This window comes from Perna viridis, chromosome 9 (assembly GCF_037379345.1).
Source record: "Perna viridis isolate PV_CMFRI_1.1 ecotype Kerala chromosome 9, ASM3737934v1, whole genome shotgun sequence".
NCBI classification, from domain to species: domain Eukaryota; kingdom Metazoa; phylum Mollusca; class Bivalvia; order Mytilida; family Mytilidae; genus Perna; species Perna viridis.
The window spans coordinates 6,665,221-6,686,447 of NC_142453.1; the positions used below are offsets into that span (position 1 = coordinate 6,665,221).

A 21,227-nucleotide genomic window follows, 5' to 3' on the forward strand; every position below is an offset into this window, starting at 1 on the left:
GTTTTTCACATACATCTCCAAAACCAATGATCCTTATTTTTAGGACTACAAAAGTCTTCAGGCATAAAAGTTGTCAGACGACTCCTTACAAGAGTTATTGCTCTTGAAATAGGAAAAATGACGAGGTTTTTTTTTTAAGTTTTCAGCCAATATCTTGAAAAATATGATAGATATAAAATATGGAAACAAAATGATATAATGATTTTTGTTAGATACAAAAAAAAATATCCTGGTTTCAAAGGCCTTTGGGTAAATATCAGCTTAAATGGTCAGCCCATGGTAAAACAATGATAAAATGGAGTTTCTGTGATTTATTTCTCAATTAACACATCATATTGGTTTTGTTTAAACGCTATGAGCGTTCATCTATTCTGCATTCAAATGCACGCTAAGAACATTCTTTTATTGTGTTTAATTCCATAATAGGAGCCTTCGTTTAAATGCATGTTAGAAGTATTTATTTATCACGCTTTTGGTGAGTGTTTAGCATGTTTAGGTAACCCACTTGTGGAAAACTTTAATGTCCAAGGAGTGTACCACCAAAGAAAAATGTACATGTACCACAACGAGACCATCCTGGCAGTTCCTATAAAAAAATGTATATGTAGGTATACACTGAATCAAGAATGCATTCATATATTAATTTTATAGTTTTTTAATGTAAACCAGTTCTATAAACATCTACAAGAATCTACAAAAACTGTATTGAGGATCAGAGAGAGTAAATTGAAATTTGTGCAAAAAAAAAAAAAGTTTCCAGAAATATGTAGAGGCAAATCCCTTTTGAACATACTTCCTTCATATACTCTTTGCAAAAACTTCAAAATACACTGTCAAAGTACCTCTCAGTGGAATGTACATCAAATACAAAAATGTACATGTATGAATGCAAAGAGTTAGAAAAATACTGCTTGAAAATGTAAGTAAAACCAAAAAAACCAAAAAACACATGTTGAAGTTATGTTCTAAGTTATTTTCATTAATTGAAAATTAATAATATTTTGGCATAAAACATGAAGTTCATACACATAAAAACGACATGCAAAAATTACATATTTGTTTTCAGGCCAAGTAAACTTCTACAGTAGATTTTCATCCAACCTCACAAAAAAGGTGGGGCAGGTGGGAGAATTTTATTTTGTATTTCTTACCAGATATTTACTAGCCTAATTTTACCAATTTGAAGTATAGATATGTTCTAAATCCACAGCCACGTCAGTTTCAGAGAAGAAACATTATTTAAGTCACCAAGAAATGAAATATTTGTGTGATGTAGTACCTCAATACTAGAAACGGACACAAATAAAATCCTGTGCCAACTTCTGTTTATATTTTTGTCAATTTTTTAGAGGCAGGAGGGGATGATAATCTAACTAATTTTATTAGGCCTACATGTACATGTACAACCAACCTATCAAATGCAAAGCACTAGGGCCGATGATAACCAATGTTTCGTGGATAACCTAAATATTTTGTGGGGGGGCATTTTTTTAATGGCAATATTGAAGTCTGAATTTGTCTTCCAAAACAAAATTTTTGGACATTTCTCCTTATATGATTTTTTGTTTAAAAGACTTAACAATTTAATCAAATTCTTGTAAAAACATTAACTTGTCAATCTCCTGCATTGAGAATAATTTGAGAGGGAGATCTCTCACTAAGAATTTTAATAGGTTAACAATCATAAACAGTTTTCTGTAGAATTTTTTCTCGAATTCCATTGATTTCTATTGTTATGAGAAGACCACTTAATAAGCTAATGCTGAAGTGTCATTCAAAAAACTATAGATTTGACAAATAAAATCTTCTCCGAGTATAGTCCTGTAAACCATTGTCATTGGGACTAATACATACATGTATGTATTTACAAAATCTTCTCTATTTCTTTGACAACAATGTCAGGTGTTTCTGGAAATTTCTCCTTCCTTGGGGGTCCTTTTTTGACACCACTCCAGACCAATGTTTCTAAATAAAAAGATACATAGTAAAAAACAAAGAAAAAAGTATTGATAAAGTATTAATCAAAGTGCTGTCAGTACTGGACGTTTTTGAATCTTGTGAAAAATTATAGCATAAAGAAAATTTCAAAAGTTACATGACGTAAAATAAAATTGTGATCATACATTTGCATTTTTCATGTTTAATATCAAGAACTGTTTTTTCCCTAAAACATATAAACCAGCGGATGTCAATCCATACTTCAGACCCAACTCCCCACATAAATACAAATTTTGTTCCATTTCACCTTTTTCCTTAATTTTTAAAACTGTACAAAAGTTAATTTGCATTAACATTAAAAAAAACTACAGTAAAAGATTATTTATTTTAAAATGTACTCAATTAAAACCAATTTCAGAAATTATCAATATGAATTTTCTTGCCAATTTTACTTGGTTAAAATCACTGCTCCTCACTTCCTGTTTATTAATGATAAACTATTAATGAAAGGCTGGAGAATTTGACCAGTAAGTATGTTAAATGGAACATGCTTAACACATTTTATGCTTCTTGATACATTACTGCAAGAACTAAATTTTCGAAATACAAATTTATTACTAAATACATGTATGATCTTTCAAGGCCAAAAAGGAGTCCCTCAAATCTTCAGTTGATATGAAGACTGGATCTCAATTCAATTTGCACATATAATAGAATATCACTTAGCTGAATAATTGCAAGAAATATATTTACTGGTTATAAAATAGGTATTGAATGATATAAAAGGAATTACATTTGGACTATATTTTTGTGTAGTGTTCAGAAATAGTAGGAAAGTTCCAGTGATAGACCGACGACACAAGGTGTTTTAATAAATAAAAAACCTAAACACTTTATTGTTTAATTACTGTGAAAGTACTATCATTCAAGGGCTACCAATTTTCATGGTTATCATGGGAAAACCAAACCACAAAATTTGTTTCCAAAAGAAAAGAAGATTCCCATTGATGTGTATCCTAAAAAAACCACTAATTCAAGAATCCACCAATGTGTGTTTCTTCCGTAATCCAAGGAAATTGGTATCCACGAAATATAATACTTTCACAGAACCTGTTCGTTATGTTACTATCTCAGGCTACTGTCACAGTCTTTGAACTTGGGACGACCAATCCAACAGCCAATGCTGTAAAAGGTAGCAGCTGTTTGCAAAAATTTTGCTACCAAGCCAGTGTATCATAAAATGTTTTTCTGAATAAGGGTATGGGCATCTTGTCAGAAATTTAGATGGCAATTACTGCTGTCATTAAAAACATCAACAATTTCTAATGACATTAGTTTTGGCAATTTCGCTATGAATTTGCTGATAAATTGGTTATGAACATCTCAACAGAATTTCACATCTAGCCCTATAAGTCTCTATTCTACATGTATTTTCTGTAACAACTTCAACAACTGCAGTTACAAGTACATGTATTCTGTATGCACATTGTACAATCAAAGTCATCTGTATTTTTTTTCTTGAAAGAAAACTTATAATAATGATTCATTATGAAAGTACCTACTGGCTCTAATTTCTGAAAATTGGCAAAAATAAAAGAACAGTGTTCCAATGTCCCCGCGAAAAAAAAAAATTGGAAAAATTAAAATTCACTGATCATTAAGTCCAAGGGCCATAACTTCCATAAAAATCATTCAACTGTAAATCTGTAGCTTCTCATAGTAAGACTACATACAAAACAAAAAATCAATTGGCAAAAGCATTACAAAAACTAGAAGATCTGTTTATCACAGGAGCCCCCGCCTCATTTGTTAGTAGTGATTTTTTTTTTTTTTTTTTTGTTTTGTGGATCAAATGTGTCTGTAAGAAACTAATGATGCCCCCACTCAATAGATTTGCCAAATTAGGAACATGTCTATTTTTGTATGAAGACATGGTTTGCAGATTCAGAAATCCTTCCAAAAATTGTGATACTCATGGTCTGTTTGTTCAGCTCCATCCTTCAAAGACTTGCAATAACAAACTGTTCCAGTACTGTAACTTGAAAAATTTGGAGATCAATTAGGGGGTCAGACATTCCTCAATATATGCATATCTAAATATTCTATCCTGGCCACATAGTGTCGAGAAATTCTGTTTCGTAGTGTCAAGACTAGATTGGATGAGAAAATGAGGACCGATGGACAGATTAAAAAATGTTAATACTCCAATAACAAATCCCGAACTTTGTTGCTGGGGATATATTTCCAACAAAAATTACTAATTCTAACTATCACTCAGTTCCGTAATGCATGTATTCCAGAGTCCAACTATCACCCAGTTCCGTAATATTTCATGAAAATCAAGACCTTGCTCACTATCATCATGTGTAAAAATATCCTGTCAAATATTTCAGATGTAGTTCAAAAACTGTACGAGGAGATAGCTGGACAAACAATAATCATGTCCCAAAGGAACGTTCATACAAAGTTTGGTTTCAATTGGTCAAGTAGTGTCAGTGGAGAAGATTTTTGAAAGAAATAACATTAAAAATGGCAAAAACCGTTGAAAAAGGGCAATAACTCCTACATGGCTTAACAGATTAAGCAAAAATTTGATTACAGATAGATCTCATCAAGCTAAACACTTTTACCCTTGTCAGAATTTAGCTAAACCTCACGATTCAGGAGATATATGTGAAAAACTACTGTTTGACCCCTATGTTCTATTTTTAAAAACAGCGGCCATGTCTTTCGACAAATCAAAAATACCCACACCAGTTCTATGCAGGATACCCCAAGGAACATTTATACCAAGTTTGGTTCTAATCTATCAAGTAGTTTCAGAGGAAAACAGTTTCGTAGAATTGTTAACGATGATGACGACGACAGACACAAAGTGATGGCAATAGCCTTTGGCCAGGTGAGCTAAAAAGTGTGGCAAACTGTCAATTCACTGAAATTTTCTAAGTCCAAGGGCCACAACTCTCGTAAAAATCTTTCAACCATATCGAACTTAATCTGTAACTCTTCATAAGAAGGCCACATACCAAAAACAAACTTATTTGGTAAAAGCATAACAAAAAAAGTGCGGAAAACGCAAAAGAACGGACAGTCACAGGGGACAAAAATGGGCAGCTGGCCATCTTTCTGGCAAAAGAATTATGGAAGCCAGAACAGCCCCTGATACATGTACATGTAGCTCTAAAATAGTATTAAAAATCATATTTTGGTTATGATTGATTGGACAAAACGAGTCAAAATTTCATTGCAACTTGCCAAAAAATAATGACTGCATCTTTTTATCATATTTGCTCAATGCAAATATTTTTTTTTTTAATGAAAATTGCGTATCATTTTTCTCTGTGACATCCATGAAAATCTAAACATTTTCCCATGAACAATTTTTCAACTCACAGAGTCCACAAAATTATGTTTATATCATGCTTTTTTTTTACACACAGAACAATTAGAGGAATCGAAATAATACAGGTAGTTCATAAGGAAGTAGCAATACTTGTATTTAATTATCAAAAGACTATCCATGTAAAATCAAGGCAGATCCTATGATATATGATTACGGGTAAACTTTACACCACCATTTTGTGTTTGGAGGTATTGTTAAACTCATTGTGATGTTAGAAAGAACAGTGATTTTCTGTATCAAAAGTGGATGACTCATAATTTACATGCATGTTTCAAGTTCCATAACAAATAAACTAAATAATGAACAGATCAGAGTTATTTCCCTTTATTTTAATTGTGTAGTGATAAATGTGTAATTCATTTCTTTCTTTCCATTTCAGTTAATTACAGAAAAAACATTGATTTTTGATAAAACATGAGTTAGTGACCTCAAATGGATGAATATTATTTGAAAACAGAATTTGGCATGTGCCAACCTCTGCCTACATGTAGGTCAATCATGGACACCTTCTTGTCAATAGGAAAATTATAAATATCTCCCTTTCATGATTTTTAAAAAAAATTCTGATTATACACGAGTTCTTATGTGCATGCATTTGACAGTCAGACTAGTCAAAAACCTTTATATATTTCTTTCTTCTGAAAGTAAAGAAAATTGAGAGCCACATGTATGGAACACCATAACTGTCTTATCTGGTCAATTATATTTATATGCGGTGCTGTTTTCTTTATATTCAATACTTTCTTATTTATATGCGGTTGTATTATCTTTATATGTAGTGGTTTTATTTTTATATGTGGTGGTTTTACCTTTATATTCAGTGGGTTTACCATTATATGCGGTGGTTTTATCTTTATATGTGATGGTTTTATTTATATATGTGGTGTATTTTTCTACATCAGCACTCTTCTTTATATGCTGTAAAAAGCTTTGATTATCTAAATGCAAGGCTTAAATGTTTGGAACTTTTAAACATGATCAATTTTGTACAGCACATTGTGAAAAAAATCGAGGAAATTTTGCTAGAATTAGGCTTCGAGAATCTTGTAGAATCATTTTTAAAGGAAAAGGTTACACCTGACATTATTGGACATCTATTTTTTTTCTCTCAAATAAAACAGTTAGGTGTAAAGGATAGATCGGAAATGATGAAATACATCTGAAAAACTTGCCTTATAGAAGTCGAAACCACCGTTTATATGCCAAAGTAACATTTCAGTTCATGTTGAGGCATTTTTTTCATGGGTAGGGGTGGCAATTTTTCACCAAACACAACACGGAAAAGTTAAAATATTTATTACTTAGGCTCATTTTGAAGCTTAGACATTATAACAATGTACCATATCACAAAGAAGCTTGTTTAAACTACAGTATTCTGACTAAAAGACAATAACGGGTGATGTAGAAGCAAGTTCTGAAATTCTGAAAATTCCTATTTTTTCGATTTTGTAGTTTTGTCAACCTAAAAGGAAAATCTAAGCGCCTGAATTGATCAGATATGTTTGGTACATCCTTATCTAAAATTATGAATGCCTAAAATATTAGTTCTACCATGTCGGTATGCTGTGATTGAGAGTTCTGTTTGATATTGAGAGCAGTTTTCTAGGGATATGGGTAATAGTTTCAATATTTTTTTTAACTTTCTTTAATGAAAATTTGTTTTTTTGTGGTTTATTTATGTAGAAAATTTAAATCATCTATTGAATGATACCAAATTTCAGATGTTTCAGTTGAGCAATATCTTGAAGAATCAAATACATCTGACTTTTTACAGATAATTCGAAAATCCTATTTTTTGGATAAATTCTGACAACGAAAATCGCCAAAATTCATCAAAAGATCCCCAGAAGTATAGATTTTGATAATAATAAACAGAAAATACCAAATAAGCAATTTTTCACTGAGGCATAAATACTCTTGAGGTTTTGACATTGAAAAATATGTCAATTTAAGAAATTTTTTCGGCGGGGTAGGGGTATATTTTTATTCATTTAACTCCAAAACACTAAGTGTTTTCACAACTTTCTTGGTACCGTTGTAAAGCTAAGACATTAAGCTATATGATGATATCTAAATATGTTTAGTTTGTTCACACATGCTATCCCATGAAGGCTTAGAAGCTCAAGCAATTAAGTCACAAAAATCTACAGTTTTTCACCCAGTAGAGTACAAATATAGGCTTATACTGGAAAAGAATCTGAGAATACTCTTTGGCGACAAATTGATTCGGTAATGGGAGGTATAAAGGTACCTCAAAATCAACACGAAGTTGATGAGTGGGGGGGGGGCACTTCATGGACCCTCCCAGCCCATGGACTAAGATAAGATGTCGGATGAGGAAAACGTGGGAATGTTTACCAAGGTTCAAACCTTTTTGATACAAAGCCAAAGCTTCAAATTAAAAACCTAAATTACAGAGCTATATTTTTTTGGAATAATTCTGAAAATTGCTTATGACCTGAGTAAATACTTAGAGCATTACTTATATCAACCTCTTCATTTTGCATCAATCTCACCAAATACACGTTATGAACATTAGAGCTCTACTTCCTTGAGCTATGCTACATATCAATGATATACATGTAATTATTGTTCATGATTTCAGGAGACAAATTAATACAAGACTTTAAGTCTTGTTTCTGAATCCCGTAATTAATTTGCTGTAGTTCATTTTATTCTATTGTTTTGACTTGGTGTTAAGTATGCAAGTAACTTAATAAATATGTTTAAACTTTATAACGTCATCAAAGTCATGCTTGCTTAAATCATGCATACTCATTTTTCTATACAGAACACTTTCAGAAACCAAAAGAATCTTACTGAAGTCCACATACATGTATATATAATTGTAAAGTTGCTTTCTAACAAGTTTTCAAGTAATTCTTTTGGAATCTCAAAATTTTCACCTTTTTGACTTGGTTTTGATTTCCATAAGGCAAATATATCTGACGTAACTTCATCATTTCCAAATTATCCTTTACACCTAACTTTTCTATTTGAGAAATAGATAGATGACCAATAATGTCGGGTATAATTTTTTTCGTTTAAAAATGATTCTACAAGATTCTCGAAGCCTAATTCTTGCAAAATTTCCTTGATTTATTTCACAATGTGCTGTACAAAATTGATCATGTTTAAAAGTTCCAAACATTTAAGCCTTGCATTTAGATAATCAAAGCTTTTTACAGCATATAATGAAGTTTGAACAGCATATAACGTTGTATAAACAGCAAATAAAGAGTGCTGATGTGGAAAAATACACCACATATATAAATACGACTGCATATAAAGATGAAACCACCACATATAAAGATGAAGCCCCTGCATATAAAGGTAAATTCACCGCATATAAAGATAAAACCACCGCATTTAATGGTAAACCCACTGAATATAAAGGTAAAACCACCGCATATCAAGATAAAACCACTACATATAAAGATAATACAACCGCATATAAATCAGAAAGTATTGAATATAAAAAAAACAGCACTGCATATGAATATAATAATCCAGTTAAGACAGTTATGGCATTCCATACACAAGACTGCAGAATTGTACGCCAGGCATTTTAACTGAGCCTCATGTAATTGCTGAGCTGCTTAAAATCAGCCTGTGGTATGGTGAACACTCAATTGTACTGCTTAAAATTGTCAATACAATGACAAAAGAAATCTGTCTCTACAGAAAATTGAATAATGAAAAAAAATCTGTCTAAACTAAATACTTTTCAATTAATGTCCCATTACATCAACTGAACCTACGGGTAGGTTAACAGAACACCTGTCTAAACTTAACAAATTTAAGGAGGTAGACATAGGGTAAGGGACACAACTCTTACAAATCATTAGAACGTTTGTATTCAGCATATTACATCAATCTCACATAAGCATCAAAGAAACTTGGACTGATTTCGTTCTGTTACAAATAAAAGTATTGATAGGCTTCAGTGAAATTGAATATGATACAAACAAATCACTGATAACAATACCCCTTACCCTAGAGGTTTATCTCCAAAAAGTCCCAAATAAGTTCAGTTTAGACCAGTTTCTATCCAGCATTCAAGGCAAAATAAAGTCTGTTTCCTGCTACCCTACCTACCCTATTCATTTTATAGCCATTTTAGTTCAAGCAGTATTCAAGTCTAGATTGTTTCAACATTAACTCAATGTAAAATGCTTTTGAAAAATAAAATAATTTCCCTACCTACCTACCCTATTTTTTTCTTCATGGTAGCAGGAATAAAGACTAATATATTTTTAGGCCTAAGAACATGTACACTGTACATGTGTATATTACATTTGTAGCTGTCTAACTAAGAGTAATGTGCCAATAAAAAGGTGATTGATGGGTCAAAAGATCAGGTAATTTACATGTGTAAGTTTCAAGTAGGCTTAAGAATATGGTAACTTATTAAAGGTTTCTTTTAATTTTACTTTGCTGGTGGGAAAAGGAAGACAACTCTGATTTTACCAACACTTACTGCTGCAACCTTCCACCTAAAATACCAGAATGCTAATTCATTCCATAAACAAAATGCCTTTCAGAAAATTATGTCAAGAATAAAAATGTGTGACATTTATAGATGTAAACTGTGCAATAATGAGCAGAGCTGTGAACCCAAAGTTGTAAAAAATAGTAAGGCATGGGGGTCTGCTGGAAATTTTTTGTGAGGAACAGACATTTTTGTTTTATAAAGCTTCTACAAGTACATGTGCAAATGCTCATGAGCTCAATCAAAAATGATTGATTGATTGTTGGGGTTTAACGTCCGAGCAGCAATACTTCAGCTATATTCAGACGATGCTCAATCAAAAACAATGAGGTACCGCATACTCTATATTGTACTAAAATACATTACTGGCAAACTCCAAACAGAGGCTGTTGCAGATTTTACTTATTTTTAAACCGGTAACTGAACTTCAGTTGCAAATTTTTCGTAATTTTGTCTGAATCATTCTGCTCCTTTAGGGAGCATGCAATTTGCAATAAAAATTTTTTAGCTATTATTCAAAATTATTTCTTTTACAACTACATTTGTACTTGAACCAATTACTTAAGTGACAGTCCATATAAAATTCAGACACTGTCTTTGGCAAGGTTATTCATGGTGTAGAAAAACCCATGGATCAGACAATATTTTTTTTTACGCTATTTTGTTATGTCACATGTGACAATAGTTCTTTCTGTATTTAGATCTGTACTTTAGAGAAAACTATTCTTTTACCTCCACTAAAATCAACCAAATCAAGAACGACCTCTTGCAAAGTGCTAATTTCATGTACAATTTATAAAAATTTTATCTCAAAAGCACAACCCTCAAATGAAAAAGTAAGACTGGTTATGTGATCTGTAATGGTTACTGAACAAGAAATAAAACTGAATTTGGCGGGTTTTTGAGTGACATGCATGAATCACCTCCTGTCCGATTTTTCTAAAGACTGCTACTTAAATTTTCCATGATACATTTACATGCACTTACATATATTAGTGACAAGCTACTTGTGTACTAACTCACCTTTGCCATCTTTCACTACTGTAAATTCAAATGTTCCCCGGCGTGGTTTTGAGGGATTGTACTCAACCTCAAACTCACCAAGAGCATCACGCAGGCCAGACACTAATGCCTCAGCCTTGCGTTTAAACACTTGTCAGGATTTACTGAAAGTAATAGAAAAACAAATTTTAAGAATGGCTGCAGGAAATTGCAAGACACAGTTTACATGTACATGTACAAATGTATTACTCTCGATATTACGCCTTTTCAGAGCCTGTTTAAAGATGTGTTTACACTTGTTGAAGACCTTATGATGAAATCTGAAGGTACATTTGTACGTGAACTTTTTATTTTAAAACTGTTTTATTTTCATATTTTGTGAAATATTTGTTTTTTTGTTTTTTTTTTATTATAATTCTTTTTCAACACTTCAGATATAAATATGCATTTTTTTTATTTGTACATGTACATGTACAATGCATAATATAAAATTATTCAATTTCAATATTAAATTATACACAATGAATTGTAAATATTTTTTTTTTTATCCTTTACGCTTGATACATGCATTTCCTATTAACTCCACATGTACAAATGCATATAAACTGTGACTTTTCTCCTACATTCTAATGATAAGATAAAGCCTAGGAAAATTCAGTTAGTTAACAACAGGTTCGTTTTTAATCCCAAAAACAAGTAATTAAAAAGCTCAATGATAAGATAAAGCCTAGGTAAATTCAGTTGTAAATAACCGGTTTGTTTTTTATCTCAAAAACAATTACACAGTGCAATTTTGTCTGCTTTATTCTTCTAGTTATTGCCCTTAGACCTGATATGTCATATATTGCTACAGTTCAGTGAATAGTCAAATACTACTCACTCTGATTCTTTTGCCATTATGTAAGAAATTGTTAGAGTGGTTTGACCAATATTGTTTCATAATACTGACATTTTGTCTGTGTAATCTATTACAAAAACTCTATCCTATCGAAGACAAAAGGGCTAAGAAACAAACAAGAAACAGCTTTTACTTATATCTCCGTCTAGATTAGGACCTGCTTCTTTAATTACATGTAACTGTTTCTGGATGTTGAATGTTAACAGATGAGATTTTCAGATAAAATGTCAAAATTTATTTTACCATAACCCCTCATTTGTAACCAAATAAAACATCATATTTTAATCAATAAAAGAGTTACAGACAGAAACATACTGTAAAAACAACTTAATCAGTAAGTTTCTTTCTTTTTTTTTTTAACTCGTCTAAATATAGCTGAAATATTGCTGCTCGGACGTTAAACCCCAACAAACAAACAAACAAACATCTTTTTTTTACATGCCAGATTTGTACCTCATTCATATTTCTATTCATTCATAAGGGACCAAGATTCAAGTGGAAATCAAAAGAATACATGCACATGTAAATTGTATACGAACATGTATAAACAAAAGATAGACTAATGACCACAATTATAATATTTTTTCATCAAAAACAGCAAATAGCACAAATAGAAATAGTCCAAAGACAAGCAGCCTGATTCACCTGCAACAGGTACCACAACACAATTTCAAAAGTTCTGTCAGACATGCTTTCAAATTTCAATTGGTATCCTTTACAAGTCAGGCATTTAAGACATAGGTTTTCTTTTATAAAATTATTCATAATATTGAAGCAGTTCTAACATCAAAGAATTTGGTTCGGTAAGGACAAATTTTGGCCACAAAAACATGTAGAAATTTTTTTTTGTTGTTTCTCCAGCTCTTTAATGTGTTTTATACAAGAATTTTTTTTATTTATGGTAATAATTTGAACATATAGAGTCATATATGTCCTTCAAACTTGGCTGAGATTGGGAAAATCAGTTAAAAAGGCTGGTAAACACCAAATTTTGTGCAGTTTCTTACTCTCTTAATGGCATGTGCGTGTTGACTCTAGTGCTTCATATATTTTGTGTATAATTTTCAGTTTCAACTCATGTAAAAATATCTGGAGTCAACAGATGTGTGGCCACTTCCATTCCACACAAAAACCACCTTAAAAATTGTAAAAATGTTAAAAGGTCTTTGTAAAAGTTACATAAATGCATACAGTTTTTTCTGGCATAATGTCATAAATCTCGTCAACAACATCTTTTATTCAGTGTTTCTGACCATTTTATGATTCAACTACACGTAGTACAATGTACCTCAGTGTTTTCAATAGTCGCGGGCAGCCAGTAAAATCAGTTTCGCGGCTATGAAATTTCCGATCAAGAAACATTTTTTGGTCGATGTTAGTGAAAAAGGAATTTGAATCTGGATACGGATCGGTATTGAATCAGTCGTGCATCTCGGCCATTTTGTCTGGTGTGGAGGTTAATAACCGACGAGTTAAAATGTCTATCGTTGTGCGTTTGAAAGCATGTGCTTGAAATGATTTAGCATTAAGGCCTTAAGATCACTTTAGAATTTTGCAATGGCTCTATGGCAGAAAAAGGAAAACCATGATTTAAGATACAGTACAGCTCACAGCATAGTCTGATAAATACCTGGCATAGCCCATACCTTTAAGATACAGTACAGCTCGCAGCATAGTCTGATAAATATCTGGCACACCTCATACCTTTAAGATACAGTACAGCTCGCAGCATAGTCTGATAAATATCTGGCACACCTCATACCTTTAAGATACAGTACAGCTCGCAGCATAGTCTGATAAATATCTGGCACACCTCATACCTTTAAGATACAGTACAGCTCGCAGCATAGTCTGATAAATATCTGGCATACCTCATACCTTTAAGATACAGTACAGCTCACAGCATAGTCTGATAAATATCTGGCACACCTCATACCTAGCATCCAATGCCAAGTATTAATTGCTCATTGGCTCCTAGTTAACTAGACCCCCATCTCCCAGCATCACCTGTATCATATACAACAGGAAGTGACTAATTAACTACACAGGTACATGGACCTACTGGTAGTTTTACCTGTACAGTTAATTATCACACACAGGTGGCTAATCTCAGTATTTTGTAATTGATATAAAAGTACAAAAGTTTAAAAAAAAAAAAAAAAAAATGAGCTAAAAGCAAAGTTTTTTTTTTTCATATTTCACAAATTTCAAATATAAAACAGAACTTTTTTTTCTAAATGTTATTTAACATCAAATTTTGCATTTAAATAAATATTGTATTTCCAGATATAAAAAAAGCAAATTTTGAATATACAATCACATTGTGTATCGGGGCCCTATAACATTATATTGATTTCTTTCTTGCATATATCTTGGTAGCATTTCAAGGTCATTAGTTTCACTAACAAAAACATTTAGTTAAAATTTGAGTTTATTTCTTTTAATTTACTGTTTAATATTTAAAAGTATAACTGTGAAACTAATTAACTGTGTGTTCAAACTTCTAACTTGAAAACCGTTCAAACTTCTAACTTGAAAACCTAATATTTCATGATTAAGCCTTGGGGCCTGAATAATATACACCATATCTATTGTCTTTAAATTGTTTTATTTGGATGCTAAATTTTAACAAAAAAATAAAAAAAGAAAAGCTTAAGTACAGTTATTTATTTTTTTATACAACAGATTTAAGACTTTTCTTATTAGTTTTATTGCAATAAAAGAAACTGTTAAGATTTTAAGTAGCTGTCTTCGTAAGAATCATGCAAAATCTGAAAAATGTGATACACCCCAAAAAAGGCTACATATTTTTATTTTGGTAATTAAGTTGTTTTAATGGGTCTATACTATGAAATGTGTAATTATTCATTCAAATCTGCCTGTTCTTAGAAGATAATCCAGTAGATTCTATTGTATCTGAGTGCCATTTACAGAGTTATCTCCCTTAATTTTGAAATCTACAGTGCATTCTATATAATTTTTATCTCCTAACAGCACAGGTTATATGAAAAACCACATGTTAATTTCTGTTTACTATGCCATTTCAAACAAAATATCAAAAATAAAAATATGTAGGTTTTTCACCTATGAATCACATTTTGCATGATCCTTAGCTGGAGTGCTACTTAAATATATGATTATATTAATTGGTTGAAAATGTATGAAAAATTCAGATTCTGTCCTTTATTTGTAAAACATACATCCAGTGTTTTTGTAATTGATATTTGCAACCAGGATGACAGGATGTGGAAAAGGTCATAAAACACAAAGCCTGGCACTGATTACTCAGAATTAACCTGAGGGCAAATTAAAAACTTAAAACATCAGATGCTACTGCTTCATAAATCTATCAATTTATTTTACTTTATTGTGTACCCATTATTTTATAATTTTATAATATTGCATTTTTATTTAAAAAAAAAAAAAAGATATCTAATATTGCTTTTTAAAAAATCCAAGTCTTGAGAAGAAAAAAGATTTGCTACACTTCAAGTGTTAAAAATAATCATGTACTCAATTTTCAGATATACATGTATGTAAATGCAGGGAAAAATTCTTTTAAATCTTTGACCAATCCTTCAATCGGGTCATAGTATTCCTTTCCTAGTTTGTCTACTCCGGAGTTGTTTCAGGACACTTAAGGATCTTTCTGTGGCGGCAGATGTCACTGGCATGGTAAATAAACCTTTACAGCTCTGTGGATATTTGGACACAATTCAGGATTTGCATGTTTCAGAGTGTCAATAAGTGTACTAGGCTTATTATTAACTCTTCCCATTTACATGTACATTGCCATCTGATCTTTTTTTTTGTACTAAAGGTAGCAAACTCATTTTCAGGCAGATCTACTCTGAATGGTTAAAAAACCTCAGGTTCTTTTTCCTTTGTTAAAGACGCAAGTCTGAAAGGAACAAGAATTTGAGCGAGAAACCTGTCTTGGGGAACAACAATCCGTTCTTCAATTTCATTCGCTGTATGGTTGAGCAATGGATAAAATATTGATCGTCGCCAATATTGTTCAGGTGTATCTGCTGGTATATTGTTTCTATGCTGTTGCCTTCCTGCTGTTCTAGGTTTGCTTGGTTCTACACGCTGATCTTTTGCCAGTTTGAGGATTTGTATTTACCACACCTGCCATATTTTAAGACTACATACCGTATTTTCCGAACTATAAGTTGATATTTTTTTTCAGCATAGTGTCAGCCTCGACTTATCGTCCACTTTGACTTATCTAAGGACTTTTCAAGAAAAATGTTCACAAACAATGCTTTTCATCAGATTTGTTTGGTTCACTTTCAATTGCTTTAATTCAAAATTATTGGTAAGTTTACTGCAATCAACACAAGCCGTCACTCAAACTGGCGATTGAATTCAAATATTATTGATCATTGCCACTATCCTTTATGAATGAATATGATGATATTTATAAAAACTCTGAGACTTTAAAACCATTAAAATATAAAAATAAACTCTAAATGATACGTTAACAACTCCTTTTTTAACTTGGAAAACATTATCGAGTGTTTTGGAGTTATCAGTCCTTTAATATGCAAATTTATACCCATTAACAGTATGTCATAACATATTTGCACGTGGCTCAAATTATAATTCAATTAAGGTGTTATCTGAATGGCTAATTACCGACCAAATTCGCAGGTAACAATTATTTTTTATTGTATTCAGTGATTTTGTTAGCCTTAATTTACCACCAAATTTCGGCTATTTCCCCCAGATATAGTTTTCCAATTCTGTGTATTTATTTCCCAAAATTATAAAAACTTCCAACGTAAAACTGGTAAAAATTTGATTGTTTACTTTTGAAAAGAAAAGCCTCTGCTTATATTTCAAGCATTGTGGTTCTAATTTTTGTTCCCTGAAGCGTTCAAGAGATTCAGATATCGTTTATTTTTTATCCAAAGTCGGCGCAGCCGCAGGTACGATTTTCCATCCGGAAATTCAACTTTACTTCGTTTCACTCCCTAATACGTATTTTACCGCAATATTTCTGGAGACGAATCATGTCTCACAACACAAATTATACAAATCTAAGAAGTAAACTAAACATCATGCAGCAGGTTCTAAAACCATAAAGGACTTATTCTGTACAACCCCATCTACAAGTAGTGATAAAAGTGACACAAAGAAAATCGTACAGAAAATTGTTGATGGCATTATTTTAAACATGCTTACATCTTGCTCCAATCAGCCCAGTGTTGACAATTGTGAATCAGATGACCATATTGAAACTCCTCCATCAAAAATGAAGAAACTTATGGTAAATAAACCACCCTTTATGGATCCTGTTCAATTAAAATTTCAGCTGAAGTTTCAAAATGCAGCCTTTTATGTTGAGGTATACTGGTCTGATGTCAACCATTTGACCTTCAGCAGTACTCATCTGTTTCATTTTAATGTTTTTACCAACTGTGTTCCAGCCAAGGGTACCTGACTACATGAATCAGATACATGTCAAATTCAATCATTAAGACTTTTCCAAATTTTTTCTCAAAATGTCCAAAGTAAACAGTGTTTGTTTGATTGTCTAACTGCTAAAAGAAACCAGCTTACATAAACAAATTTTGATGCAGTCATGAGAATTTGTCACAGGACTTGAATGAAGAGTTAACAAGTGGAGACCTAGACAAACAGGTTGAAATGTTTAAGGGACTTAAAGACAGAAAAATGAATCTTTAGTTAGCAAAGTGAAACTGTACACTAAAGTGAATTATAACAAAGATCAAACTTACTTGTTCTCTTTAGTATTTAAAACAATGAATCAATTTTACATGCAAATACATTTTATTTGTATGTATATGGCTGTTATTTGTTTTGGCGATATCGTCATTGTCTGCATATTTATCATAATACCATGTAATATTGTTTACTAATTACTGCTCGTAATTATGACCGATTCAACGAATTTCCCGCCTTTTTTGCACATGCCTGCCCACGTCTGACATGTTTATGATTACATACGATATAAATGCACACGTCTGACCCTCAACTTATCTATGTCTTTTTTCGTTGATTTTGGTCAAAATTAGGCAATTCGACTTACAACCAACGTCAACTAATAGTCCGGAAAATACGGTACATTAATAGCGTTTCTATATAATATCAACCTGGAGGTTTAAAGCATACATGTATAAGCTAGCATAGTTAGGCTACTAGTCTGATGATCTAAAATGTGTAACCCGTACCCATGCCCGTACAAACTTTTCCCGTACCAAAATAATGTATTGCTAAAATATTCATTCTTATGGTATGTTAAGAACTTATAGTTACTCGAGATGTGAAAAAGTCCATTTCATTCATTTCTCATGAAGGAAATGATGTATATTTTTCTGATTTTTCTTGTTTGATAACTTTTCTGAAGTTAAAAGGTCTAAAATGTGTAACCGGAAGTTACCGTATTCAACTATTTATTGACTACATGAGTTTCTAACTATTCTGTCCAATTTTCACGGTTTACAACAATATACAAATGTAGTCTTCAGACTTTGGATAAAGTTTTGAAAGATTTAATATTGCTTTGAAAAAGAAGCGATTGAGTTTGATTTCCACATCGTACCTAGTGTCAACCCCTGTACCAGCAAAGCATGGATACAATCTTATCCAGAATGAAGAGCAAAGTCACGTATTCATAAACAGAGTCTGATGCGATTTTAATTTATCCATACATGTGAACCTACTGGCGGTAGTTCAATTCTACCGGAATTAGAACCTTCCTACCATTCTACTGTTGAAACAGAAAATCTACCGCTTTCCGAACATTATATTGTTAACTAATTTTGGATGCCATTTTTTTTATTTACTGAACAAAATAATCTGAGAGGATCTAATAACACCATTTCTGGTTGATCTCAGGTAGACAGGTGAACATGTTAATTTGGGTCATAAACAGTAATTAAGAGCTTTAGTGGTTATTGACGAGATGTAATTTAGAAGATGTGAATGAAACGAATGAGCAAGTCATTTAAGACAATTTAAACGACGGTTGGTGTCAATAAAGTCGTAGAAAATATTTTTATTCAAATTTTAACAGTATGCTATTTATGTGACGCCGAGTATAAGGGAAAGTCATTACTCAAAATCTACTTTCCCAGTCAATACAATAACTTCCGCTGATATTTTTAAGGTTAGTGCTTTTGTTTCTGTTTTGAGCAAATAAAAACTGCTTTGCAGATAGATCATTGTGGTATTTAAAGCCAACTTCAACACCATGTGACTTAGCTAGAGTACATTGCTTTTCCATATCACTTAGTGGTTTGCCTTCTTTGCCCAGAAAAAAGCTATTGTCAACAAATTGGTCATCTTGTTTTTTTTTGTTTTTTTTTTCAGCTTCATCAAATTGACTGAAAGCCTTGTCAATTGTTATATTACCATTGCACTCATCAATAGGCTTTTTTTATTGCACCAAGCTTGTTGCCAATGTTGGAATCAGAGCCAAATGGTCTGTGTTGTACCGTGTGATATGCATTGGATATGACCTTTGCTACTATCATGTGACCTTATGTTGGTAAGGTGATAGGTGGTAGAACCAGACACAAACTATTATGTTAGGGTTGGATATTCTTTGCAATACAAACAAAACATTTTCTTATCCTCCTCCTTATATTCTAGCCATGGGTAAGTTCATTTCCAGGAGGGCAGAAATGACCCGCTTTTTCCTCATCATAGGCTTTATCCCTTGTTTTTTTTTTTGTCAATTTTAACTTTCTTTTCAGGTGGAGGCTTGGGGTCCCCTTTTGAGGATTTAAATCCAAACTTTTCCAAATTCATTTCACATTTGAACTTTCCAACCAAATATACTTTTATTATAAAAAAAGAATCATTTCCGGTAACAACACCTTCAAATTCTGTCACCGATTCCAGAGTTACAAAAAAAATCCAAGAAAACATATACATCAAAGTATTTTAGGTTAAATATTGTTCAATTATTTTCAAAAAGACAATAATTTGTTCTCATTACCATGAGTGTATTAAATGCAACCATACACGTGAAAATACGAATCCGTGTTGTTGATTCTGTTTACGATTTATAATAATGATCCCTTTCGTTCAGACACTTTATTAAAAGCACCAAAATAACATCTATGAAAAATGTCATGTTGTCGAAAATCGTGAGTAAGACAAGCGAATTCTTTGGTGAAACCATCATGAAACAGAATTCGGGATATACATGTAATCGTGATAAATCAGAGCAATTTAAGTCCAAATGAAAATGAACTTCAGGCAAATTTTACTTGCCCACGGACAGCTAGCATCTCTTTTTAAACTTTCCCGACCCTAAAAATTACTGTCCATGGGTAACAGGAAATGGTAATCCTAGAACACTGTACTCCATCAAAAAGGTCTTTCAAATAATTTTCACACATCTGACTTGTTACAGCGCAAAAAAAAAACAAAAAAACATCGATTAAAAAGCCTCCCGTTTTCAAACTAAATCTGCTGAAAAATGACAAATCTCCAGGTTTGAAGGAATGACTTTAGATCTATCACATGCATGATTTATCGTCAATGAAAATTTTGATAATATTATAATGTTCTAATGTCAAATACGCATTGAATTACCAAAGATGACAAACATACCAGACTCTCATTTTTGGGTACTGGAATTTCTGGTTACACATTTTAGACCTTTTGTTTGAATACGGAAATTCAAACAAAATCATTTTTTTTTCAGCAAAGATTTTATAAACCATTCTATCTAGCCTTACTATCATGTCATTTTGCAAATGTGTACCAACTTCAAGCTGGAAATAATAATGAAGAAATTGTCAAAATAGTATTTGGGTACGGAGAAAAGTTGGTAGGGGTACGGGTTGCACATTTTTAGACCATAGACTCCATACCGATGATCACCGCGTGGTGTGATGTATATTAACATTACCAGTGTTCGACAACTATTTTCCAATCGTTATCTGATTTCTTGGAAGTTGCTTTCTTCTTAGGGCTGCTATCATCTTGCGTTTTCTCAGCTGCAGGCTTCCTTTTCTTTGCAACACCAGGCATAATGAAAATATATCGGCAAGATAAAACGCGGGAATAAAATCGTACCATAAGGCAGTAGTTCACTTCGTACCAACAGGATTTCGCACCACAATGCATGTGAACGTCTAATTTTAAGTACGACTCTGTCTGAAAACCAGGAATGTGAATCCATGTTGGAAATCCCTCAGTAGGCCTCATAGAAACTGTAAACGCAAAGGAAAACTGGTCACTGGAGACAAAACTTTTTTTTTAAAATAAAACTAGAATAGTTATTGTGTAGAGACAATAATTTAACCCAAACGTCATCATGAACATAGTTTTCCTTTCCTCTTAATTCCTCTACTCCGGACTAGACTTTTTATGAGCAACTCGGCGAGTGTTTCTAGAAAAGCAGAGGACGCTCACCCTACCGGTGCACCTGGTCCATGCTCCCAGTTTTTAGTGGAGTCCATGTTGCTCATTTGGTTTGGTTGCTTTACAGTGTGTATGTCTGTTTTTCA

The 21,227-nt window shown here is 32.3% G+C and overlaps 1 long non-coding RNA gene across 1 annotated transcript; it reads right to left on the bottom strand.

Moving 5' to 3' along the window:
- Positions 1-639: 639 nt before the first annotated feature.
- On the bottom strand, positions 640-20,797 carry LOC148606481 (uncharacterized). Its single transcript, XR_015915240.1, has 3 exons — positions 20,627-20,797; positions 10,857-10,999; positions 640-1,965 (listed from the first exon to the last, which is right to left on the bottom strand). It is a non-coding gene; the product is annotated as an uncharacterized LOC148606481 (long non-coding RNA).
- Positions 20,798-21,227: the final 430 nt, after the last annotated feature.